Raw genomic sequence first — 27,549 nt, 5'->3', positions numbered from 1 at the left:
TTAATTATTCCCAATCACCATCACTCCTTGTGCCGATTGTCCTTGAGACAGAGGAGGAATAGAGAGGCAGGGAAGAAGAATCAGAACAATGAATGCAGTGATTAACCCCGATAAGGTCAATACATTTGCCCTGCATGTTGAAGCATCTTTTTAGAATAAGTCTGACACCTGCATCATGCAGTAAGGACAAGAGTGAATACACACAAGCTTACCCCATGTCAGACCCAAAGGCTCCACATGCAGTGCTCACAGGTACAAGGCCACTTCCCTAAAAAGTCACTGGCAGCCAGAAAGATGCTGCTCAGAACAGAATGCTGAAGTCCTTAGGCATCCGTCTTTCTTAAAGTACCAAGTTTGGCACAGGGGGATTCTGCAAAAACTGGCAGCCTCACCTGTACAGCCTATCGTAGTTAGGGTAGGACTTCTGTACTATACAAGGTACCAAAAGTTAGTTCTAACCACAGCATCTAAATTCAACAATATATTCAATTTCCACACTATTTAGGGAATTGGCATAAAATGCACAAGGTATTTATATACCACCCTAACTGTGAGTCCTGTAAACTCTCTTGAATTGTTCTAAAACAGGATGCAGTTTCTAATAAGCTGATCCAAACTGCAATTCCTCCGACTTCTAAGGAACCAAAACAAGCAGCAGAGTTCTAAACCTATGCTACTTGTTAAATGCATCTTTTTACAGAATAAATAAAGCCCAGATTTTTCTAGTTGTCTCCATCAACGTGAGTCGCAACAGTAGAAAGTATTCTGACCATGCTTTTTTGCATTTGTTCCAAAGTTTCTCCATAAGAATAGGGCAAATGGTCCACAATCCATAATTAGAAATAGCTTTCAAACAAACATCGGGCATGCATCCGCATCCAACCCAAGCAGCTTCCCAAGCTCAGAAAAAGGACTTGGGCCTTTGCCTCCTAGGAAAAAAAAGTCATTAATTCTGGAAATTTGGTTTCTCTCATACAGTTTCTTGCCAAATAAAATGAGGTGACACCTACAGACAGTTCCTGTAAACCTTGGCATGGTACTTTTCTTTGACACACAAGCAGTCTTGAGATAAGGTGAAACTATTGGTAATGCTACAGTACTTCCATGCTCATTCATGTCCAGAAAAAAACATTTAAGTAATTACTGGAATCCATTTTATATTCAACTTGTCTGCTTGTAGGCTTTGGCAATATGTAATCTCTGCCACTGTTAATATGCCAAATGTAAGGTTTTTCACAGTCCAAGCCTGGGGGGAGAGGGCTGAAAGTGCTCAGGGAGCTGTCTGAGTTATGCCAGCATATCTCAGAGATACGCCTTCACAGGTCCCCAGCACTGCTCCACCATGCTCAGATGCTGTCACAGCCCTGCAGCAGCTGGCCATTGGCGAAACAGAGACACAGGTGCCTGTGCTGGCATGGTTGTGGGCGGGCCTGAGGGTGTGGTTGCATTTAGTCAGCTTCCAAAGCCGTTTCAGGCTGGGAATGCCCCGGAAAGTTACATCACCAAAAACACAGTGTAGCCCATAGGTGCCCATGGAAGTGAAAAATCAACTACCCCCCCCCCAACAGATGCAGACATGCCCATGAGAACATAAGAACATAAGAAAGGCCCTGCTGGATCAGACCAAGTCCAGCAGTCTGTTCACACAGTGGCCAACCAGGTGCCTCTAGGAAGCCACAAACAAGACGACTGCAGCAGCACCATCCTGCCTGTGTTCCACCGCACCCAATATAATAGTCATGCTCTTCTGATACTAGAGAGAATAGGTATGCAGCATGACTAGTATACCCCTTTCCTCAATGAACATGTCCACTCCCCTCTTAAAGCCTTCCAAGTTGGCAGCCATCACCACATCCTGGGGCAGGGAGTTCCACAATTTAACTATGTGTTGTGTGAAAAAATACTTCATCTGTTTTTAATCTCTCACCCTCCAGCTTCAACAGATAACCCCGCGTCCTGGAGCTGCTCAGGATGCCTACTATGGGAGCAATGAATCACCTCCCTCTCCTGTAGCAGCCAAGTCCCCTCCCCTAATGGTGACATGCCCAGCCCTACAAAAACTCTGGCTAGGATGCCGCACGACTCACGAGGAAGGGCAAGCGGCATGGGACTCTGTCTCAGCACTCCCTGCCATGTGGATTTAGAGCAAGCAGCAAGGCACTTTGGAGGCGGGAAGAGCACAGAAAGGGCACTTAGCACTACTGAGCAAGCACATGAACACATGAAACTTCCTTATACTGAATCAGACCCTTGGTCCAACAAAGTCAGTACTCAGATGGGCAGCGGCACTCCAGGGTCTCAGGCAGAGGTCTTTCACTTCGCCTACCTGCCTAGTCCCTTTAACTGGAGATGCCGGGGATTGAACCTGGTACCTTCTGGATGCCAAGCAGATGCTCTGCCACTGAGCCACAGCCCCTCTTCACTTTGTGTCCACACCCAAAGGGAGAGCAAAGTCCATAATCTGTGGTTGACCTCTCCCATTTCAGAAACCTAAAAGGTTTCTGGAGCCAGGACCCAAAGGAGTGGCTAAGCAGTGACAGGTAAGCAGTGGCCGGGTTCCCAAACCCCCTTCCCCATTCCTCTTGTTCGTGCCTGAAACCATCTTGGTGACGCCATCTCCCACAGCACTGCAGTCGACTGGGGGTGGCAGGAGCCGTGGCCTCTCTGCACCACGGCCCCTTGCGCACAAAGGGGATTGGTGTGTGTGGAGTGCTGTGGCAGAGATGCCAGGGGGAGGAAGCCCAAGTGTTTTTGCTCTGCACTCGGCTGTACGCTCACTGGGCTCCTTTGGTTGTGTTGTTAGTTGCCTGCAGCCTAAGGAAATTAAGTGGGATATAAATAAATAAATAAATAAATTCAATGGTTCTTGTAGGTTATCCGGGCTGTGTAATCGTGGTCTTGGAATTTTCTTTCCTGACGTTTCGCCAGCAACTGTGGCAGGCATCTTCAGAGTAGTAACACTGAAGGACAGTGTCTCTCAGTGTCAAGGGTGTAGGAAGAGTAATATATAGTCAGAAAGGGGTTGGGTTTGAACTGAGTATTGTCCTGCAAAAGTATTGTCCTGTAAGTATCAAGATAATGTGCTAATGAGGGTATGGTATGTTAATATGGAACCATTGTATCCTGAAGTGATCTGTTAATGTGTGTAATCCAAAGCTAATCTGTATGGCTATTGTTGAATGTTGTCTTTGTCTGGAGGTTTTTCAGGGCAGGAAGCCAAGCCTTATTCATTCTTAAACTCTCCTCTTTTCTGTTAAAGTTGTGCTGATGTTTATGAATTTCAATGGCTTCTCTGTGCAATCTGACAAAATAGTTGGTAGAATTGTCCAGTCTTTCAGTGTCTTGGAATAAGACCCTGTGTCCTGTTTGTGTCAGTCCATGTTCAGCCACTGCTGATTTCTCAGGTTGGCCAAGTCTGCAGTATCTTTCATGTTCTTTTATCCTTGTTTGTATGCTGCGTTTTGTGGTCCCGATGTAAACTTCTCCACAGCTGCAACCCCAACCCCTTTCTGACTATATATTACTCTTCCTACACCCTTGACACTGAGAGACACTGTCCTTCAGTGTTACTACTCTGAAGATGCCTGCCACAGTTGCTGGCGAAACGTCAGGAAAGAAAATTCCAAGACCACGGTTACACAGCCCGGATAACCTACAAGAACCAATGAACTCTGACCGTGAAAGCCTTCGACAAAATAAATTCAAGTTTAAGCGAAGTCCCAGTTTCAGTCTCTGGCATCTCCCCTAAAAGCTTAGCTTCACAAGTCAAGTAATGTGGAGTGCCTGATTGTTCTCTTGGAACATTTTTACCAATTATCTGTGTACCAACATTCCAAAAGTGACAGCAGCTGTTGACACAGATTAAAGTGTCATTTTTGCATTCATAATCCAGGAACACTTTAACTGTGTCTTTCTCTGAATATTTGGGTCAATTAAATGCACTTTCCAGGAATGTCGTTGTTGTAAATAGGAGATCAGGAAAAACTCTTTATCATGGCATTAAAAAAAATAAAACAACTCAACTTCATAGGGTACAATCCTGTCTAGGCCATATTTGAATCGCCTGCCTTTCCTGAAGTAAAATAAAAAATTGTCTTGCAACAGTTGACAGATAGAATGATCTGTGAGAAACAGGGAAAAAGTGTGGAGCCTTGTCTGCTATTGGGTGTAAGGGAGGAGAGACTGAGGGACAAGTGGGTAAGAATGGCCTAAAGAATCTCTGGTTTATTGAAAAGTTCTTTTTAAAAAAGTAAACACGTTTTCTCCAGATTGTAACCTGTGAATTCTAGTCAGGCCTCTCATCTCTGATACACTTAGAATCCTCACCTAGAGTCCCCTAAAATTCCCATGAACCAATACGGCTGCTCTGTATGGAGCCAGGCCATCAGTTCATCAAGCTCAGCAGTAGCTCTCCAGGATGTCAAGCAGTCCTTCCCAGCACCTGGCACCTGAGATTTAACCGGATCTGGCAAGGACTGAGGAAGAGACCTTCTGCATGCAAAACAGATCATCTACCACTGAGCCATAGCCCCTCCCCTAATTCTGACCACCACCCTTGGTCATCTTCTTAACCCTGCTTCCACTTCTAAAGAAAGAGCCCTAAAGTCTACTGTGTACTCCACAAATCCCGATTCCTGGTCAAACTTAGATCAGAACATAGAAAAAAGGGCTCATAGGCACCCTCAAATGGCAAGTTGAACTGACAGAGCCTGTGGAACCCAGTGCGGGACCCACCGGGCAGAGACTTGATTCCCCACGCAGTTTGAAGAATAAAAAAAACTGAGAGAAAAAAGAAGGTTGCCAGCTCTGGGCTGGGAAATTCCTGGAGATTTAAGGGTGGAGCCCTGGGAGAGGTGGGTTTTGGGGAGGAGAAGGACTTCAGCGGGGTACAGTGCCATATAGTACACCCTCCAAAGCAGCCCTTTGATCCAGGAGAATGGATCTCTGTAGTCTGGAGATCAGTTGTAATTCTAGGAGATCTCCAGGCCCACCTAGAGGTTTGCAACCCTATGGGGGGGGGGGGAGACTGAGAAAGTATGCCCTATATACAAACTCTCTATGGACTGCACTTTGAGAGCTAATGTTCTAAAAGGCACCGTTGAGTGTGTTACAACTTCATATGTGTAAAAAGGACAAGTTACTCTTCAGGGTCTAATTTTATTTTGCAATGAGTAAACATGCTTGAGGTGATAACAGATTTTAAAAGCAAATATGTGAATGAGCCAGCATGCAGTGTGTTCGTCTTGAGCCGAATGCACACCCCTAATCCCCACAAGGCTGCCAAAAGAAGAGACCCATGGTGCAGAGTGGTAAGCTGCAGTTCTGCACTCAAAAGCTCTGCTGACGACCTGAGTTCGATCCTGACGGAAGTCGGTTTCAGGTAGCCGACTGAAGGTTGACTCAGCCTTCCATCCTTCCGAGGTCAGTAAAATGAGTACCCAGCTTGCTGGAGGTAAAGTGTAGATGACTGGGGAAGGCAATGGCAAAACACCCCGTAAACATAGCCTGCCTAGTAAACGTTGTGATGTGACATCATCCCATGGATCAGTAATGACCCGGTGCTTGCACAGGGAACTACCTTTACCTTTAAAAGAAAAGTCCCCACAAGGCTGCCAAAAGACTCCCAGATTACAGCAAATTTTCATAGAATTTAGTTGGTTTTTTTGCTGTCAAGTCACAGTTTATGGTGACGCCGTAGGGTTTTCAAGGCAACAGATGTTGGGAGATGGTTTGTCATTGCCTGCTTCCACATGATGACCCTGGTTTTCCTTGGAGGTGTCCCATCCAAATACTAGCCAGGGTCAGGGCTGAGAGTGCGTGACTGGCCCAAGGTCACCCAGCAAGCTTCCATGGCATGAATGGGGATTTGAACCTAGTCTGACACATTAACCACTACACCATGCTGGCTCTCCAAATTTTACATTAGGATTAGTAAATCTCAGGTAATACTGGAAAGAATCTGCTCTGTAACCACAGGGTCCATAAAAGTCTTTCACAACAACTTTGGCCTTAAATCTAAAATAAAAAGTCAACAGGAGCCACTTCAAGTCAATGATCGTTCTCCTCTTTTTGTAAATTACTGACATGCTAATAATTTCACCCTAGCAGCCCTGCCTGATACACTCGAATCTACAGCAGTTTTCTGCCTCACTGCTTCAGCCTTTTAGTTCAAGGCAACGACAAAGCAACTTGAAATATTGTGACATCACAGAAATGACTTCAGCAAAGGTTATACCACAGGCAATAAAGGGTCATTTAGGCGGCACATAATTTTGTCTCTCCTTAATCTCTATGATTAGAAAACGATGAAGAGACACAGGGGGAACTTATGGGGACTTGCTGGGAAGAGAAATCCCATTTTCTCCCTCCCCACTCACCAACCGTTCCCCTCCATGTCAGCTCTTGATTCTTCCTGTTTCTGCAGGCTCACCTGTCCTCCTTTCTCTTCTTCCCTCTTCCACCCGCGCCCCCACCCCCGGCTCTCCTTTTTCCACCTTCCCTACTTCAAAATAATGTGACTTCTCTTACCGTGTCAAAAAAAGGTTGCTTGTGTGTTAGGTGACCAGACGAACTGGCAAGAAGCCACATAGCCCACCTTCCATGGCTTCTGACTCCAATGCAAGTCAGCAGAGTTCAGAAGTCCTTTGGGCTGTGTGTTACTGCTGGACAGCTGTTTGTGCCCAATAACTTGCTGAGTTTAGCCTAGTGATGGTAAACAGGGATCTACATCATAAAATGTGTTGTCACAATTGGCTCTGCGGTTAGTGTTCTCAGAGGCCAAGAACTCAGAAACATCTATCCACAAGGCAGAAAGGAATCTAAGCATTGGTTACAGAAACAGTCATGGCATATCTGTTTTATAGAGCTCATATAGAGTCATTAATCTGAGGTGGAAAGTCTTTATTCAAATCTCGCCTAAGCTGTACCCTCACTTGGAGGCCTTAAGTCAGCAACTGCTTTCTTAGCCTCAGTCCTACATCCGCAACATCGTCCTGCCTTACAGGATGATTTCACTGAAATAAGATGATTTCAATAACGTATGAAAACTGCTTCCCTCCAGCACTATATCAATAGTGTTATTTTTATGAATTGGAAGAACTTCATAAAGGCTTTATTTGACTTAGGGTTAGCGGTTTGAATCAAAACACGAACACACGAAGCTGCCTTACCCTGAGTCAGACCACTGCTCTATCAAGGTCAGTAGAGGCAAAAGCACACCAGGGTCTCAGGTGGTGGTCTTTCACTTCATCTGCTCCCTGATCCTTTTCACTGGAAATGCAAGGATTGAATTCAGGACTTTCTGCCTGCAAAGTAAATGATCTACCACTGAGCAATATCCCTATCTAAGCAATAGTCTAAGGAAAGTACTGGCAGATGTGGATTTTTGCCATGATCCCTATCCCTGAATTCCCTTCTAACCCCAGGAAACTTGATTCTTGAGGCTGTGAAACTTGCATAGACTTGGAGCCATGCAAGGTCTCTAGGCTGTGGTAAGGAATCTTCTCTTTTGTCACTGGTGCTGTTTTTGCAGAAATATAGGAACAATTGCACCCCTTCCCCCTCCTTGCTGCAGTTCCATGACTTGAGAATCAAGTTTCCTGGGTCAGAAGGAAATACCGGGAGGAGGGGAACATGGCGAAGAGTCATGACCCTTTACAGCTGATGACACACAAGATCTTACCCAGTGGCTACAAACCAGGGTGGGACAGGACAGACAGAAAGACTGAATTTGACTATTTAAGATTTAATCAAATCTTTAAGAAACATTAGAATATCCACGGTACTTATTTGGCTTCTACTAATATAATACCCAAACATCTCTTGAGTCTTGGCATGTTTTTCTTCAGTTCAGAAAAAATGGCACCATCTCCTAAGAGAATTTAATAAAAACTGGGATATTTAGTTGAATCATCAAAGTCTAAGACAGGGGTGTCCAAACTTTTTTCAAAGAGAGCCAGATTTGATGAAGTGAACATGCGTGAGGGCCGACCATTTTGCCTGACATTCTTAATTAAATTAATTAAATGCAAATTAACTATTTTATGCAAAGTTTATTGCAAACGGCATACTTATTATGCCCATAACCACAGACTGTACCACAAAAACCATGGCTACATTCCTTCCTTTCCCCAAAGCCCCTTTCAGCTCACCGGATGCCCCCCAGCTTCTAAATTTCCAACCTTCCTTCTGTAGGGAGGGAGCAGGAACTCTTCCTCCCTCCCCCCACTCATGTGCCTCTCTGGGACTGTCGACTCTCTCCCTTCAACCATGCCGGGGGTATTCTGTCCTCCCCTCATCTGAGCCAGGAAATAAACTGGTTTTCATTCTCATGGAGTCCAAGATTCAAACACTCTGACATCTCCCGTGCAGGGAGGAATGTGGAGTTTTTCTCCCCATGAGAGCCAGCGTGGTGTAGTGGTTAAGAGTGGTGGTTTGGAGAGGTGGAGTCTGATCTGGAGAACCGGGTCTGATTCCCCCACTCCTCCACATGAGCGGTGGAGGCTAATCTGGTGAGCTGGATTTGTTTCTCCCGCTCCTACACACAAAGACAGCTGGGTGACCTTGGGCTAGTCACAGCTCTCTTAGCCTTACCTACCTCACAGGGTATCTGTTGTGGGGAGGGGAAGGGGAGGGTGATTATAAGCCACCCTTAAGTGGCAGAGAAAGTGGGCATATAAAAACCAACTCTTCCCTTCTTTCCTTCTGACCTCTTTGCTCTCTGCTCGGGGCTTTGACCTCTGGAATGAACACGGTGTCCTCTGCAGACTCGGCCCCGTCTGAACGCGCCTCATTTCCAAACACGATACATGCCAGGAGTCATTTATTTCCCCCATCCCTTCTTTCGAAGCAGCCACTTGCCTTGGAGAGAACCTGCTGGGGGGTCTGACTCCAAACACTTCCCGCCCCCAAATCCAGCCCCCTCTCCCCCCGCCTTTCCTTGACTCACAATCCCCCCACTCAAGACCCATCCAGTCTCTACCCTCCTCCCTCCCACCCACCCTGCAAATCTGGATCCCTCGCGAGGCCTCCGCAATGCAGGGAAGGGGCTGCATCTCCCCACCCCACCCCAACCTTCTGTAGAGAGGAAGGAGGAGAGCCAGACGGAGCAGCCCCCCCCACTCCCAGGCTTTTCGGTGTGTGCATGTGTGTGTGGGGGGTGTCTTTCCTCTCCCGGATTGGGCCAGCCTCTGACCTCCCTTGCATTTCCCTTCCCCCCTGCCACCTTTCCCACCCTCGAGTCCCCCCCAACCCATCCTCAGGATCCCCCTTGACCCACTCCGGAGGAGCTGCTGCTGCTTTTCCATGCTTCAGAACAACAAAGGCCGTGTCCCCACGCATGGGCTCTGGGTAGGAAGGAAGTGGCCTCTCTAGGGTTTCAGACTCGCTGGCCTTCATTCCGGGGGGCGGGGCTGAGACAGCCAATCAAGGCGACCCTCCACCCAAGCATCGCCCCCTTGGTCGGGGATGCAAAGCACAGGCGCAGCCCCCACGCGCCCCCTTTTCTCTCTCTGCAAAACAGGCTGGGGGGCCGTATTAAACCGGCCCAGGGGCCAAAATTGGCCCCCAGGCCGGACTTTGGACATGATTGGTCTAAGACCTTAAAATAATTGACCACTGGGTATGAAAGATGAGCAATCCAATTCCAAAAGCACCAATTCAAGATCTCCAGTGCAGTGGCACAGAAGACATTAGGCAAAGATAGATAGTTACACATGAAAGCCACAAATATTATACAAACACAAGAACACCACTGCTTTAATAGTCAACATTATTGGCCATCATCCAAGCTTCAACAGAAAGAACACTGCACATTGTACCCTTCTGCCCCACAAGAGTATCAATGAAACCTCTGAATACTTACAGCCCAATCCTAACGGGAGGGTGTGTGTGAACAGGCTTAGGAGTTGGCGTGACCCCAGTGCCGCGTTAGTGCAACTTTAGCCGGCACAAGCGGCACTAACACTGGTGGGGGCCACTTACTCTGGCTCTGGGGAACAGCGTGGCAGTGCAAGCTGCCAGCACCACCTAGTCAGCAGCATTTTCCCCGGTGCAAGGGCTTGTGCCGGTGTCAAAGGGGGCATTCCCGGGAGTGGAGCTGGCTGTAGTCAGCTCCCAAAGCCCTTTTGGTCCCGGAATGCCCCCTTTAGCCAGGACTGAGTTACATCTGCAAAAAGGGAGGCATAGCCCTGTGAAACCCTATGGAGGAGTTTCACGGGGTTTTGTTGAACTTACCTTTTTGCCTTTCTTTTTCGGGCTGGGAAGCTGCTCAGGAGGTGGCATGGCTGTGCTGTGCCCAGGTGTTTCTTAACCACTCCCCCTTAGGATTGCACTGTATGTGGTTAAGATGAAGTCTACTGTTTCATACGACATAGGACTTGATGCCCAAGTTTTAAACACAGCTTTGCAACCCATCCCCAAAAGGTACATGTTATTGGGAAATAGGGTGGGGGGAGAGTCTTGGCTGTCCCTCCCCAAAGGAAGTTATTTCCCAATCATTTTTCTCCTCAGATGTAACCTGCAGTACTTCCTCCATGGGCTTCCTTTAAAATTAAAAGAAGAAGCTACATTTGAGGTGAAATCAAATGGCAATCATCATGACAAACCACCCAAGTGATTATACAATACTTCAACTTCCTCAAAGAAAGCACAATTGCCACTGAAGCCAGTACAACTCCACAAAGGCTGAACAACCAAATACGAACTGACAGGATGGTATTTGCAATGTAATTAGCTGCCTTCAAGAGTATGCCATCGTATTGTTAATTTCATCTCTGTTAAATAACACAGCTGTATTTTAAGGATTACTTTCACCTCTGGATCACTGGCTGAAATCTTCAGCAAGCTGTTAGCCTAAGCAACACATCTCATAATAAACAACCATTTTGAAATTCTGAAGGAGAACTTGCTGTGCTTCACTGCTTATAGTAGGAACAAATCTTTCCCTTCTGCAAAACATGTCACCCAGCTGGGAAAAGATAATAGTCACAGACTTTTAAAAGGCCGGAAGGGGCCACATTTAGTGTTTACACTCTCCTTCTGCATGACAGTACAGAAAAATTCAGCAAGCAATGCTTGCTCCCATCCCAGAACTTGGGGGGGGGGGGGGAGAGAGAGAGAAGGAAAAGCACAGCTGAGTTAACTTCATTGCTCCAGGCAAGCTAGGAGGATACAAAAAAAACATTCAAATGTTGGGTTGTTTCTATATTGCCAAGTGGAGGAGTGGGGGATCAAACCCAGTTCTCCAGATTAGAGTCTGCTGTTCTTAACCACAACACCACATTGGCTCTCTACATAAAGTGGAGTCAAGGTAATGGACTTTTTTTTTCAATAGGACAGAAAAAAAGGTAGAATTGATGGTTTCAGGGGCTGAATTGTTAAATTAATGGGAATTTTAATGAATTAGTTTATTGAGTTATAGAGAATAATACAAAACAATCAGGTTGCATTTAAGATGCTGTACTTGAAGAGAAGCCCTGACCTGGATGGCCCAGGCTAGCCTGATCTCGTCAGATCTCAGAAGCTAAGCAGGGTCAGCCCTGGTTAGTATTTGGATGGGAGACCACCAAGGAATACCAGGGTTGCTGTGCAGAGGAAGGCACTGGCAAACCACCTCTGTTAGTCTCTTGCCATGAAAACCCCAAAAGGGGTCGCCATAAGTCGGCTGCGACTTGACAGCACTTTACACACACACTTGAAGAGAGCCAGTGTGGTATAGTGGTTAAAGTGTTGGACTTAGGGCTATGCATGCAGGTTTGGTATTTTTCAAGTTTGGGCTTAATAAACTCAGAAATTTTCGAAAAATCCAAAAAAGCCAAATATAAGGATTAGTTTTTCTTCCTTTCAATAAATAAAAAAAAATTGGGTTTATTAAACCCAAACCTGAAAAATATGTGGTGCAGAGCTGAACACTGGGCTCTGCAGAGCATAGAGTTCAATTCTGCGCTGCCTGCCATCTAAGAAGTCCACATGGACTTCGGAGGTAGCAGCAGCAAGGTAAGAAGGGAGAGACGGAGGGGAAAATGGTGGCAGTGTACCTGCCTCCCCCTCACTGTTGATCTGCGGGGGCAGTTGAATACAGTGTTATTTAGGAATGCATTTGACTGGTTTAGTTTTTATTTATCGGCAGTCCTAATTGGAATTTTTCAATCTAAATTGTGACCTTTTGTGTTTTTTTTAATTGTTCTATTTATACTGTTTTTAATGTGTTTTTATAATCGTTATATTTTATTAAACAGTCTTGAGTTCCACAAGGAAGAATGGCACCTAATAAATATTTTAAATACATAAATAACATAAATATTACTATTCATAATATTGATGATGATATTGAGGATGAAAATTGTTAAAAGTCCACCTCAATTTCAAGTATTCATTGTATGCAATATGAGCAGTATGTTAGAATCAAGCATTTACCACACCTTTCTCCCAATTGGGGGAGACCCAAAACAGCTTACATCATAATTTTCTTCTTCATTTCATCCTCACAACAGCCCTATGAGGTAGGTTAGGTGGAGTGTGTGTGACTGGCCCAAGGTCATCCAGCAAGCTTCCATGGTGGAATGGGGATTTGAACCCAGGTCTCCCAGATCCTAATCCAACACTAACCACTACACCATGCTGGCTATTGGACAAACAGTTTCTCTTACAACATGAGAACAGGCATAATTATGTTCGAGGAGACCAGTTGTTTATTTAGCAAGTATCCTTTCCCCAATATTAGAGTTTTTAAGAAAATGATAGAAATTCACAAAACAGCTTGCTGACACACAACTCTCACTATTAATGCTCAGGTCCCACCAATCAGAGGTTTGAACCAGAGCCTTCAAAACTTCTTTCTTGCATCCCTATCCATTAACCTTCAAAAACTGGAATTTACAGTGTCTACAAAATCAGCTTGTGTTTCACAGATTAAAGCAAAGCTTTTGACTGTGTGGATCATGAAAAGCTTTGGCTGGTTTTAAAAGAAATGGGTGTGCCACAGCATCTGGTTGTTTTGATGCACAACCTGTACTCTGGACAAGAGGCTACTGGTAGAACAGAATACTGAGAAACAGAATGGTTTCCAATGGGTAAAGGTGTCAGCAAGGATGTATTTTATCTCCCAGTCTCTTTGATCTATATGCAGAACATATCATAAGGAAAGCTATATCAGATTTAGGTTAAGGTGGAGTGAAAATTGGTGGAAAGAACATTAACAATTTGAGATATGCCAATGACACCACATTACTGGCAGAAAATAGTGAAGACTTGAAATGACTGCTGCTGAAGGATAAAAACAGAAAGTGCTAAAGCAGGATCTAGCCATATTAAAATCTTTGTAATACATCACAGAGAACTTGTGCAGGATACACTCTAGTATATGGAGTTTTAACAGAGAGAACTTTAGAAGTTTCACGTGTGCAATCACACATGCCTATTACAAAGCCTCATTTATCTCTGCCCGCCGTACACATCTGTGCACACATCACAAGAACTAAGCCAATGAGCTCACAACAAGTACTCTGTCTCTGAGCCTGTTGCAAATGTGACAGCAAGGCAACTTAAGCAACAGCAAGAGTACAGTTCACTATACAGAAATAGCTTTATAATGTCAGAGGCACGCTGCACCACCGAAAACATCAGCCACTCTCCTGACTTTTCACAAAGACGACAGTGTAGCTAAACATTAGGAGATGGTGGTACCATATATAACAGAGAGGTACGGTCTGACATAGTGCCGGACATCTCTGTGACTGTCTACAGAATGAAGTCAACACTCTTTTGCACACTGCATTAATATCAGCTACATAATAATATCAACTGGACCACTTGATCAGTTTAGGCCTCTGAATTACACATTCAGATTTTTAAAGCTGCACTAGTACTATTAAAGCTGTTGGTTGTATTCCTACATTCTGACATACAAGGGTTTATCCACAATGGGCACAAACAAAACTTGTTTCTGTGCTTTCACGCTCTTCTTCCTCATTCTGTTACACGTGTAGCTTGATCAAGAATATCCAGGTTTGAAAAGTCTTGAATAAAACCAATGTGCCATCATGTCTGAATGCAGGCACCTGGGCAAATGGGAATCCCTCCTCCATGAAATTCTAAACTGCATTAAATCAAGGTTTAGAATCCAGATTTGTGGAACATAAACAAATTCCAATTTGCTCAGGTGCTTGCATTCTGGAACCACAGTCAATTGGAGTTTGATTGATGATTTCCCAAATCCAAAGGTTTTTAACTGCACTCCATGTATGAGAGGAAAGCATGCAAGTGTGGAGACAGAAGAGCATGCAAGCATTGCAAGAAAACTGTATTTATGCCTGCCACAAATGTCACAATGTCTGAATGTGATATTTTCATTCTAGTATAGTTTACTCAAAAAGGGCAACATACTACCTCCCCAGATACCTGAAAGGCAGCAGATGCCTAACCATCTGAGAACTTACACTGCTGCCTTTGCTCTGAAGGACTATTCCTTTGTCATATTTGTATTCTACTTGCAGGACACATAAGCATTAAATAGAACTAGAAAGCCCACCAAGAAAAAATTAGCACCTTGGACAGTTATTTCAAGAGAGATGAATTTGTACATTGCTTTCTCTGTGTGGCAACTACAATTTTCACCCTCTCTCAGACATGTGCTATGATGTGCATGCATGTGGGAAATTGCTCTGGCCCTCTTCGTGAAGCTAAATCCAGGAAAGTTTTGAGTGTAATCTACTGAATAGTTGCAACCTTCTTGTTGCCTGTATCCTGTGCAAGCTGCCACTCAGGTTTTCAAAGACCCTGGGCCCTTGGGAATAGGAAACATTTTAAAATTCAAAAACAAAGCTCTGAAATGTTATTTCATTGTAGGCATCAAGAACACATTCAGCCCTGTTCTCTAAATACAGCATTCCCTGATACATCATGTAATAGGGTCTTTAAGCCTGCAATGCGAAGCAGAGCATTAGCTCTCCATAAACGAATAGGCTTCAACATTATCCTTGGTAGTACTAGGGTTTGTTTGTTATCAGTGCTCTGTGCGTTGTTGCCTAGGGTGCTTTGGCAGATGGGTGGGATATAAACGATGAAAATATGTAAGACTGCCTGCAGGCACATTTGAACTCCATTCAATCATACAGTGAGACTGGAAGTGTCACAGACACAAGGATTGATCCAGTTGAACAACACACTTGATCAGAGAGAAATGATAAAATGAATGATGGCCAGAATATGGCTAATGCAATATAGCTAATAACTATATTATCTTCTGCTTCCTCCTGCCACGAGAGAGAGGGCAGCAAACAGCTTTGCAGTCCTCCATCATATCTTGATGTAGTTCAGTTAAGAATTCCCTTTTAACAAAACATTTCTCTTTAATGGCATTTTATTGTTGTTATTTTTATCCCTGTGAGCAAATGGCCTGAATTCCTGCTAACATCCCCCCAAAACATGCTCAAACAAGTCAAGGTTACTGGAGTATTAGGGTTGCCAGGCCCCCACTGGCAACCAGTGGGGGAGGGGTGGATGGAGCTTACCAGCCACAAATTGAAGCTTAAGCCTTGACACTGTCGGTGTGTTTGTTGTGGAAGTGATGTCATCATGTCGCCGACGACATGGGAGATGCTCTAGTATTTGGTCAAAAACTCTATGATAGAAGCTGTTTTTACCATAGAGTTATGCCCAAATACCAGAGCATCTCCCACATCATTGGCAATGTGATGACATCACTTCCGGAAGAGACATCAACATGGTAATGGCAGCAAGGCCTAGGCCTCAATTTGCAACTGGTAAGACCTCTGCTGGCCAGCACTGGGGGATGGGGCCCAAAGCGGGGGATCCCCTGCTCCCAGCAGGGATCTGGCAACCCTACGGAGTATTGAACCAAATTTAAAACTATTCATCCTCATTGTTATAAATGTGCTCTTCATTTACTTGAGGTCCATTCACTTGGCCCAAATAATATAAGCTATACTAAACTGCTAATGACCAACCCCTTTCCAATAGAAGTAGTGGTTGAAGTGTTGGACTTGGGATCTGGGAGACCCAGGTTAAAACCTGTACTCTGCCATGATGTTTTCTGGGTGTCCTTGGGCCAGTAACTCGCTCTCATATTTAACAGGATTGTTGTGAGGATCAAATGGAGCAAGGGAGATTAATGTACAGCACCCTGAGCTCCTTGGAGGAAGGATGGGATTAAAATGTAACAAATAAATGAAGCTAAAACTCTGCATGTAGTCTAGGGGTGCCTATCTGTTTTTTTGGGGGGTATTTTTCAGATTTAGGTTTAATAGACACAAAAAATTTAGGAAAATCTGAAAAAGCCAAATCCCTATACTATTATGGTTTTTTCTGGATATCTGAAAATTTTAAGGTGCATTATAGTCAATGACAAATCTTTGTGGGGCTCTGGGGGTGTGTCTTATAAGGTAATGGCACCAAAATTTGCAGCACAGCTGCTGGTGAGGCTCCTTACAAGAACCCCAAAGTTTGGTACAGATTGGGTCAGGGGGTCCAATTTTATTGACCCTCATTTTTTCCTCCATTCCTCCTATCTTGCTCCCTCCCCCACCATTCTGAGTCATACCTCTCCGAGACATTTCAACAGGAACCTTACAAAGGTTTCTTGTACAGCACTTAGGAATATTTTAAATGCTTAACAGTCAAGCACTAATAATAGCAGTAAGGTGTTAAGCGGCCCTCCACCCGCAATCAAGGAAGCAAAATTCTGAAAGGTATCTGTTCGGACAGCTCTCAACGGGAGACCTACAGGAGTATGGAAAGTTCTTGCATCCATCATACCTGGGTCTCTGAGACCCTCATTCAAGCATCATAAATGAGGAGAATGACTGTCCCTCAAGTAATTTTTTTGTAGCAGGTCAATTTATAGGGCTTTTTTTTCCTAGCAAGCACTTGAGGAAGTTTCAGTAGAGGCAGTCACTGAATAGTTTAGGGCCAGTGTGTGTCTGATTGGGGTTGACTTTGAAGAGTTCTACATTGTTTCAGCTTCTGGTCTGAATGGGAGACGCTGGAGAGCTGACAACAAGATAGACAAGCTAAACCTCCTTGCAAAATGATATCAGTTTCAAAATGAAACTTGCTTTCTTTTTAATTATTAAACTTTGCACACTTCCCCAACACAGAGGGGCACATCAGTGTATTTTGAATGACTCAACATTTTTATGTAGATAAAATTGTTCCTATATGTGCAAGGGGGACCACCTATCTACAAGTAACCAGCAATTAGTCAAGTACGGTAATGTCAGGAGTTACCTTAACTCCATGGGTGTAGAAACCAGGACCCAGCCCACATAGCTAGAGCTGCAATGCATATAAGCAACAGACTTAATACAAAAGGTGCTGGCAAATCTTTCCTATTGAGAATGTCTTGAGAAGGACATCAAGATAGCCATGTCATGCTTAACAAAGGTTTGTGTAGACATGCGGCAGAATGAGGTTGTAATAAGCTGGCAGAGTGCTGAGGAGGTAAAATAGGTCCTACATCAGGCTGAAGAGGAAGGACTGTATTTTCTACAGTTCCCCTACATTAATAATTATTCGTACATGAAAAACTACCATAGCATGCAAAGGACCAGGCTAGAACCTTTATCACGGATGTGTTGTGGTTTTAATTTGCAGGGAGTTTTTACATGGGTATCACTAAATATGTGGTTCTCCCCACCTGCAATCTGAAGCAGTGCAGCCCTTTGTGACACCTCGGGATTCTATCATCTCACATTCTATTGCTTGTGAAGACCAGGCCTCACTGTATTTAACTAGCCAATCACTGGTTAGACCTGTTGAGAGTCTATCTATACAGTGCTGTGTGAATGCCTGGGACAAGATTTCTTCTACTAAGTCACTCTTGAAGGCATTCACCTGAGTCAGCTATGCTACATTATCCCTATTCATAAGGCACTAATCTCCCACTTCTTATCATATTAACTACATACAGTGATTAGGGTTGACAGGTCCTGGCTGGCCACTGGCGGGGGATGGGGGAGTAGGGTTGGCAGATCCAGGTTGGGAAACTCCTGGAGGTTTGGGGATGGAACCTGGCGAGGACAGGGGCATCAGTAGGGTACAATGTCATAGAGTCCACCTCCAAAGTCCATCCATTTTCTCCAGAGGAACTGATCTGTGTAGTCTGGAATTCCGGGGAATCTTCAGGCCCCACCTGGAGGCTGGCAACCCTAGTAGCGATCCATAGAAGAGGTATAAAACCCTCTTTAATTTATCCATCATTACTAGGGTTGACAACCTCCAGGCGGTGGCTGAAGATCTACTGGGATTACGACTGATCATGTGTTATAGATCAGTTCACTTGGAAAAAATGGCTGCTTTGGAAGGTGGACTCTAAGGCATTATACCCTGCTGGGACCCCTCCCCAGGCTCCACCCCCAAAATCTCCAGGTATTTCCCAACCGGGAGCTGACAACCCTAAAGAACACATGATGCTTTTAACCTCTGTAAAAAGAAAAGGACCTAATTAGCAAACTGATGTTAGCAAATCAGCAAAATCACATCTAGGAGGGATTTTTCAAATGAATGTAAAAGAAGAACTAAAAGGCATTGATGCAATGTGATAAGAAAAATATTTTTCTAAAGAGAGGCATCTGCATACAAGATTTGGCATGCCATTCTGATCAGAAATATCATTTTGCCTTTTCACAGTGGTAGGCCCAAATAAAATACCCAACAACTGAGGGATGAACACAGGCCAAATAAGAACTAGCAACTAGAGAATGAGGCAAAGTTAAATTACGTCCATGTCAGCTGATGGTTCAGAATATCCGAATTAAAACAAGTGAATGCTTTTTTTCCTGATATTGGACACCCTGTTACTGTCACATTGCATTCAATTCACTTCATCCCCCCTCCCTCCCCACACACACAGAAGCAGAACAAATCAAGATTAGCCTAGCTTCAGAAAAGTGAGCGCAAAACAAAAGATAACAGGTGGATATGACAGACAGACAGGCGGAGTAGTAGACAATGCTGGTCAGAACACTAGGCAATGATCTCAGCACCACAGCTGCCTAACTGCTATCAAGTGAGCAGATCCGCTGCAGGGGATCTGTTCAGCAAGGATGGCTGGGAACTCTCCAATTAAAGCTTAGATTGTGCAATCTGATCTGCCAGTCAGTCCCTGTATGCATGTGCCAAAAACTCCCCTCCCCCGCCTCATTGGTCACAACCGATATTCTGCCCAAGAAATGGGTTTGGCTATCAGAAAACAGTAATTCCCCTCTATACTCAGATAAACAGAAATTAAGATGGCATTAAGTTTTCTGACAGCATCCTTTTCAGGTGCCTCCAGGAGCCAGGTCTGAGAAGATAAGAGTCCAGCAAAGCAAAGTAGATGTGCCCTGACGATGGGAGCATAGGCGAAACATCAAGGCGGACAAAGGAATGGCACATGAGTTGGTTGTTAGACAAAGAGACACATTTGTGACCAACTGACTCACTGGGAATGGGAGCCTTTGGCCCTGACTGAGCCAGATAATCTAAATTGTGATTCCAGCCAGTGATGTTGAAATACAGCATATGCAGAATTGTCCTTGTGCTATTTTAAGAGAGACCTGAAGGCGAGAAAGGGGAAAGAAGGGACTAACCTGGAAATACTTTACTTGGCTACTCCAAAACAGAAAAACCATTCACTCCTTATGGAAGAAAGGGAATGGTGCTTGAAGTGCATGGAGCCAGCAAATAATTGAAATTCTCCCTTGTACCCCAACAGGGTTCCACACCTGCAGTGACCAGGACTCCAAAGGTACAGTAACCACCAATCTTTCTCTAGCATGATGCAAGAGACCCCTCCTTAGTTTCTCCATGTTTTGTAGAGATTTCAGAGAGAAGTAGTATCTCATTTCATTCTAGGTGAAATACATATACCCCTCCCCTCCCTTGAGTCCTTATGCATATGCAGAGGGTTAGGGTGGGGGTTCAGAGTCAAGCTTCCCACTCTCTACTGGCCTTTGCAGACATTCAGAAGCAGCGAGAGATTCTAGCTTTTGTGTGTTCAAGCCCAGTTTATGTTGACTCTTCCCCAACCCAGAATACTCTGCACATGCTGGCAGACTTGGGGTAGGGGAAGGTAGTCAAGTAGGTAAACAGTCAAGGCCAGCCAAAATCTGTGGTCCTCTGTTGTCTATCCTTCTGCCACCCATGATGCCTGACTCAGTTTCACAGTTCTTTATGTAATATTTCAGAGCTGGAAAACATTTCAGAATTTTAGGTGGCAGGACAATAGAGCTTTAAACCCTCCCTCCCAGGGTTCCTATGCCACTGTTTGACAAGTAGAAACCTCTACAAGGGCTTGCCCATATCCCAATGCTAGAAAAATCTACACACTTGTTGAATATTCGTAAAGCATTAAACTGTTAAGGGTACAAACACCCTGCCATGAAACCAATGACCTTCCTAGAGAGCATGGAGACATCCAGATTTTTTAAAGTCCTGCTATGGTTGTCTTTTGTATAGATGAGACGGGGTGAAAATAACCTCTCAATGAAAAGTGTCAGAGTAATCATGAAGTTGTAAGGTATAAAACAGTGATTTAGTCTAAGCATACCCAGCTCCCCATTACACAGCAACTCACATACTATAGCATAGTGTGCTGCAAGCAGAATTGTGTAATGGTGCCTGCCAAGGAAACAGCTCCATGAGATTCAAGCAGGCTCATACTGGGAACAATGGTCAAAGGTGCATCTGAGTTTGCACAGGTAGAGTCAGCCCAGACCCCCTATCACCACCAGTAGGGACCTATCAGATTCTAAGTGTGTTCAAAATTCGTATATTGCATCAACAAAAGGGGCATGGGAGGTACAAAAGAGCAGACTTTTCCCCCTCTGTGAATATGACTGATGACCATCCCTAACATTAATGCCAATTGCATACTTTACTGAAGGGTCAAACTACATGCTACACTGGAGTTCCATGAATGGAATTCTGGACATGTAATTTGATCCTTAAAAACCAGTCGAGTGTTTGGAGGAGGGGGATCTGATCTGGTTGCAGGCTGCAATATTGGGGGAGGGTGGGTGGGCTAACGCTTCTTCCTGCACCCTCTCCCTAATCATCTTCCCAGTCCACTTAAGGATCTGCTACAGAAAAGAGCCAGACACAATATGGGTTTGGAGACCATTTTTGATCAAGGAAATATGGGGGTGGGGATGGTAAAGAAAGCTCTTCCCCAGTCCAGATCAGTCTAGCATCACATGCAGTTAGGCCCTAACTGAAAGCAGAATTTGGACAGTGAAGTGGTTCATATTTGAGAATAGCTGTAATACTCTGGTTGATTTGGAGTGTGTCTTGATTCAAAGAGTTCCAGATCTGTAAGGTCTTGAAAGCCTTTAGAATCCTAAGGTCATTTCTAAGTCCATTTAAAACAAGTTCAGACACACAGCTTTCCAGAAGGAAGTTGGTAACAAAACTGGTAGGGTAGCTTAGGGCCTAGAATCCAAGTATCCAGTGCCTCAAGGGCACTTCACATTGCCCCTAAAGTTACCCTATAAAAGAGTGGTCTCAACTATCTAGATTTCTGCCTAGCCAATGTTCTTGTGCTTCAGGCCATGAGGACAGAGAAAGAGGGTGCCCTGTACCATTCCATAATGAAGTAGTATGTACTGCAATTACTTCAGATAAATATAGGATGACAGAGTTCTACATTCCAGAATCTAGAGCAAGAGAAAACTGTACAATAAATAAAACATATTTTTGCTATTGAATTCAAAGAGCACGAAACAGAAATCATCCTCTTTAAACTTAGCATCCATTGCAAGGTGCTTAGCATCTATTGCAAGAGATGAGCAATGGAAGTGGTTTGTAATGCACCTTGTTTGTTTTTTATAGGAACAGGAAGAGATGTCAGAGGGTATTTATTTTGAAAAGATTAGCATGAAGCTAGTTTTGAGTAACATCAAGGTATTTTGGAGAAACAAAGTACTTGTGCTGGCTATCAGAGTTTAGCAGTCTACTGAACAGGCATCTGAAAGGAATGCAGATCACAATAAAAACACTAGCTTCTCTATCAAGCTCCTTGAATTTTTATTTGTATCTTCAGTGTGGGTTAGGAGCACCTAGGAGCCCAAAGGAGTCTTTGCTACATTTCCTCTACAGAAAGGAAGGGCACCCCAGCTCCCAGCAGGTCTGTGGTATGCCAGTCCTTTAAAATTTAAAGGGACATTATTTTCTATGGATGGTACTGTTGCCCGCCTGATCAATACTATGAAGTAGATATGAAGATGGAGAAGGAGATATGGAATGTGACTAAAGCAGAAAATGTTGTAATACTGGGTAATTACCCTCTCGCTGACTGCAAATGTGTGCTCAAGTCATGGCATAAAAATGAGGTTCCTAGATATCATAAATGACTGCGTGTTGGAACAACTGGTCACAGAGCCAACCAGAGGGGTGGTGACTCTGGATTTGGTTTCAAGTGGGGCTCAGGATCTGGCTGGAGATGTAGATTTTGTTGCACTGTTTAGAAACAAGTGACCACAGTGCTATTAAGTTCAGCATGCATGTTAATGGAAAGTTGCTCCCAACATCAAAGACATATGGCTTCAAAAGAGCAAAGTTTACAAAAATGAGAGGATTACTCAGAAGGATGTTAAAAAGGAGAATTAGAAGAGTCACGGCTCTCCAGGATGCTTGGAAAGTACTTAAAGCCACACGGATTCAGGCCCAGCTAAAATTCATACCTCAAGTTAGGAAAGGAACCTCCAAGTCTAAAAGGATGCCTGTATGGTTAACAAGCCATGTCAAGAAAGGCAAAAAGGCTTCATTCACAAAGTGGAAGGTTCTCCCAATGTGGTGAACAGAGAGGAACATAGATTGTGGCAAAACAAATGTAAACTGATAATAAGGCAAGCAAAAAGGAAATCTGAGGAGTGGATTACTCAAAACATCAAGATAAACAATAAGCACTTCCTCAAATATATTAGGAGTTGCAAATCAGCCAGGGAGCCAGTTGGACCATTAGATAGCAAGGGAATGGCAGGATGGCTTAAGAAATGTGGTGAGATGGCAGAAAAACTGAATGAAATCTTTCTGTCTGTTTTCATTCTGGAAAACGTGGGCCATGTGCCCATATTAGAGTCACTATTTTCAGGAAGTGTCTGAAGACGTGAGTCAATTTGAGGTGACTAGAAATGACGTTCTAGAACTACCAGTAGCAGACAGCATTCACCAGAGGTTTCTCAAGAAGCTCAAATGTGAAATTGTTGATCTACAAGCCAGTATATGTAACTTGTCACTAAAATTGGCCTCCATACTGAATGACTGGAAAATAGCAAATGTTATACCATTTTTAAAAATCCAGGGGGGCTCCAGAAAAGTACAGGCCAGTTAGCATAAGATCTGTTTTAGGTAAATGAGTAGGAATTGTTATTAAAGAATGCATTATTAAGCACAGAAAAACAAAACCTGTTGATGGACAAACATCATGGCTTCTGCAAAGTGAAGTCCTACCTCCCCAACCTTTTAGAGGGCTTTGAGAAGGTTAATACGCCTGTGAACAAGGGTGATACTTGGCCTTCCAAAAGACTTTTGACCAGGTATGCCACTAAAGATGCTTGAGTAATCTTAGAAGATAAGAGAACAGGTCCACTTACTGATTAAAAAAATTGGTTAAAGGACAGGAAGTAGAGAGTAGGAATGGACAGGTCTCACAATGAAGGGGAGTGAGCAGTTGGGTCCCACAAGGATTGGTATTGGGACCAGTGCTATTTAACTTGTTCATAAATGATACAGAATTGGGGGTGGACAGTGTAGTGGCCAAGTTTGAGGATGATATCAAATTATTCAGGATGGTGAAAACAAATGTGGATTGTGAACAGGAGGGTCTCTGAGAAATAACATGGCAAATGCAGGTCATTGTAGTCAACTGCAAAGTGATGCACATTGGAACAAAAAATCCTAACTTTAAATACGTGGTGATGGGGTCAGAATTGGTTGAGACTGAGAGGGAAAGAGACCTTGATGTTACAGCGGATAGCTTGATGAAAACGTTGACTCAGCGTACAGCAGCAGTAAAAAGTAAAAAACAGCAGCAAACTTCATACTGGAGGTTATCAGGAAAGGAACTGAGAATAAAATGGCCAGTACTATAACGTCCCTGTATAGACCAATGACGAGGCTTCATTTGAAGCACTATGTGCAGTGCTGGTAACCATATCTCGAAAAGGATATTGCAGAGCTGGAAAAAGTACAGAAGGCGGCAACCAAGACGATTGGAGTACCTTGTCTATGTAGAAAGGTTAAAGCATCTTGGACTAAGTTTAGGAAAAAGCTAAAGGAGGACTTGATAGATGTTTATAAAACTGTATGGAGCAGAGAGAGTGGATAGAGAGAACTTTTCCTCCCTCTGGCCTCCAACGAGATTGATGGGCAATAGATGCAGGACAGATAAATGGAAATACTTCTTTGCTCAATGAGAAATTGTGGAATTCACTGCCCGTGGACATAGTGATGGCCATAAGCATTGCATTAAAAGCGGATTAGACAGATTTGTGGAGGAGGTCTATCAATGGCTATTAGTTGTGATGACTAAGGGAGTCTTCATCATATCCAGAGGCAACCAACCTCTAAATACCAATGCTGGAAGGCAACAGTAAGGGAAGGCCTTGGTCTCTATGCCCTGTTTGTTTACCACTATGTGAACGTTGCTGGATTAAACGGATCACTGCTCTGATCCACCAGGGTTGTTCTTATGTTCTTGTGTAATTAAGTAAGGTAAAGAGATGCAGTTGGCTTTCAAATTTTAAAGCCTGCATCCAAATAAACCTCAGCTACTGAAAAGACGCTGAGCTGAACTTTAATTAATTAAATTAAAGTATGTCCTCCTTTTCTCTTTTTCATTTTGTCCTCATAACAACCCTGTGAGGTATGTTAGTCTTAGAGTGTGTAACTGTCCCAAGGTCACCCAGCAAGCTTCCCTAGCAGAGTGGGGATTTGAACCTGGGTCTCCCAGATCCTAATCGGAAACGCTAACCCTACATCACACTGGCTCTTAATAGTTGTCCATTCTAATCCAAGAGTATTCTTTCACCAAACCAGCACTGCGGAAATGAACAGAGACTGAAGACAAATATTCTGCCACTAGAACCTTGACTATTAGCTTAAGACTATAATGGATCTGAGGCACAAAACATGCTGGGAGAAAGAGTGTACATATGATTCAGCAGTTTCACCCCCCTTAATCAATACTAGCTGACTGGAACTGCATATGCAAAGAGCGCTTCTTTCTACAGAGGGCCACGGATCTGATCTTGCCCACTGATGATTAACATGGCCTCTAACAAGATTATTGCTACGTGTATCGTATCATCCCCCCCCCAATATTATTTAGCTGTCACGCCGGAGGGACTCCTATACACCAGCATCCTGTTTCTATCAGGGCTTAGTACCAGATGCTTCTGAAAGACACCCTGCCCTCCCATCCCAAAACCAATTAAGACAGGCTAGCTTTTCATAAACCCCCAGGGGCCCCTTTATGCCCAGAACCATGGCAGTTGAGGTCCCCTCTTATTTTCTTCCTGAGCACTCAAGCTCTTTCCAGAAACAAACATACCAGCATTTAGGCGCTCAGCATTTTACAGCCAATCCTTTAGAGATTTAAATAAAATGTTTTCCAACGCTGGCCTTGCTACTCCCTTTCCTACGTTATTGGCTAGATTAAAGGGGGGGGGGGAGAACCTAGGGCCCTTCAGATCCATCCACCAAGCAATAGGTTTTAGGCAGCTTCGTTTTTAAAGCAAACTATTTCCAAACACATAAAACCGGGTTAAGGCCATTCGGCTGATCCGCAGCAACGTCCTAGGTAGGGGGAATCAACGTTGGGGGCCAAGGGACCCCCAAACTGGAAAAGCCCCCACCCCAAAGAGCACCAAACCATAACCCCGACAGGAACTTCCCCAGGGCCGGAGGGCTTTGCTCTCAAGCATCTCCCCTCTCCTCTCCAAAGCAGTGGGGATCCGCCAGCCCTTCCCCAAGCACAGAGCGCAGGCCAGATCTCCAGCCCCCCCCTCCCCGACCCTCCCAAGGAGGATCACGCTGACGCAGCCGGATCGCGCCCCGAAGAGAAACGCCGGAGACCCGGGGGCTCCTCGGGAGGTCCAGCCGCTCGCCGGGGGCAAAGTCAGGTTAGGGCTGCAGCCAAAGAAAGCCGAGGGAGGGAGGGAGGGAGGGAGTGGGGGGGGACAGGATGGGGGAGAAGGGAGATCAGGGATGGGGGAGAAGGGAGATCAGGGATGGGGGAGAAGGGAGATCAGGGATGGGGGAGAAGGGAGATCAGGGAAGGGACCCGGGCGAGAGAGGCAGCCGCACCCCGGACCCTCCTGCTCCAGCGGCCCCCAGCAGCGGGGCCAGCCCGGGACGCCCCGCATCTCGCCGCTGCCAACACCCCCCTGCTGCAGCCGCAGCGCGCCTTACCTGGCCAGCAGCCGCCGCCGCCCCGCCCGCGCCCCCTTGCCTCCGGCCAGGCCAGGCTCACAGCGGCCTCATCCCTCCTCCCCAGACTCTGCTGCCGGAGCCCCCTGCCCCTTCCCCCGCGCGCCCCCCAGCCTTCCGCAGCGCCTCCGCTCCCCGACTCCCGCATTAGGGCACGGACCGTCGAGCGCGCCGCCGCGGGGCCGCGTGCGCGCCGCCGAGCGCGGGAGCCCGCTCCCTCCGCCTCGCCCCCTCCGCCGGCGCGCCGCGTGCAGGGGAAGGGGGGGACCTTAGGGGGCGGGGGGCAATTAAGAGGGGGGCGGGGACGAATTACCCGTCGGAGGAAACGGTCGGGTTAATTGATGGGGGGGGAGTGGAGGGGGGGGGAGTGGAGGGAGGGGGCTCCCCGACGAAGGCGGGCTGGTAATAAGAGGAGCCTGGAGGCGCGCGTCATGGGCAGGTGGAAATGACACCGGGGACAGCGTGCAGGTTGTAAAGAGAATGCACAGTGGGTCGCCGGGTCGGTCTGTCTGCAGTAGTAGGAAAGGGCCAGAGTCCAGGAGCACCTTCGAGACGAACCAAAATATTTTCTGGCAGGGTAGGAGCTTTCGTGAGCCACAGCGTGAGCTGTGGCTCACGAAAGCTCCCACCCTGCCAGAAAATATTTTGGTTAGTCTGGAAGGTGCGACTGAACTCTGGCCCTTTCCTACTATGTAAAGCACTGGTTCCCAACCAGGGGTCTGTGGACCCCCAGGGGTCCGCGAGAACTAAATTAAGGTCCGCGAAACAAAGTTATAAACCCATAATAAATTAATATTTTCAATTAAAAGTTCTCTATTCTAAAATATATACATTCAAATATTATTCTAAGCTTAATGTTTAACTAACAGTTATGATTAAAGTTTATTTTCAAATTCTCTGAATTTTTATTTTGAACCTTGGGGTCCCTGCACCGAACAAAAAAGTCCTAGTGGTCCCTGGTCAAAAAAAAGGTTGGGAACCACTGATGTAAAGAGAGTCATTGGTGAAGCGAGGGAAGAGGGTCGGTTCAGCCTTGCAACTGCGGACGAGTTATTGGGAAGGGAAGTTTATTGGGATGGGTCATGGATGGGACGCTGGCCGAGTGCCGCGTTCCCCCTTCATCGT

The 27,549-nt window shown here is 45.2% G+C and overlaps 1 protein-coding gene across 8 annotated transcripts in view; it reads right to left on the bottom strand.

The window, feature by feature from the left end:
* NFASC (neurofascin) overlaps positions 1-26,470 on the bottom strand; it is a 230,883-nt gene extending 204,413 nt beyond the window's left edge. For 4 of the 8 annotated variants that reach the window (XM_056867426.1, XM_056867427.1, XM_056867424.1 and 1 more), the window contains exon 1: positions 26,407-26,463. The gene's annotated coding sequence lies outside the window, so the exon portion shown is untranslated. Of the gene's footprint in view, positions 1-26,406 lie in introns of all 8 variants that reach the window. The other 4 variants (XM_056867422.1, XM_056867423.1, XM_056867429.1 and 1 more) reach the window with 2 other exon arrangements.
* Positions 26,471-27,549: the final 1,079 nt, after the last annotated feature.

The sequence above is a fragment of the Euleptes europaea genome, chromosome 2 (assembly GCF_029931775.1).
Source record: "Euleptes europaea isolate rEulEur1 chromosome 2, rEulEur1.hap1, whole genome shotgun sequence".
NCBI classification, from domain to species: domain Eukaryota; kingdom Metazoa; phylum Chordata; class Lepidosauria; order Squamata; family Sphaerodactylidae; genus Euleptes; species Euleptes europaea.
This window is presented reverse-complemented; position numbering and strand designations above follow the sequence as displayed.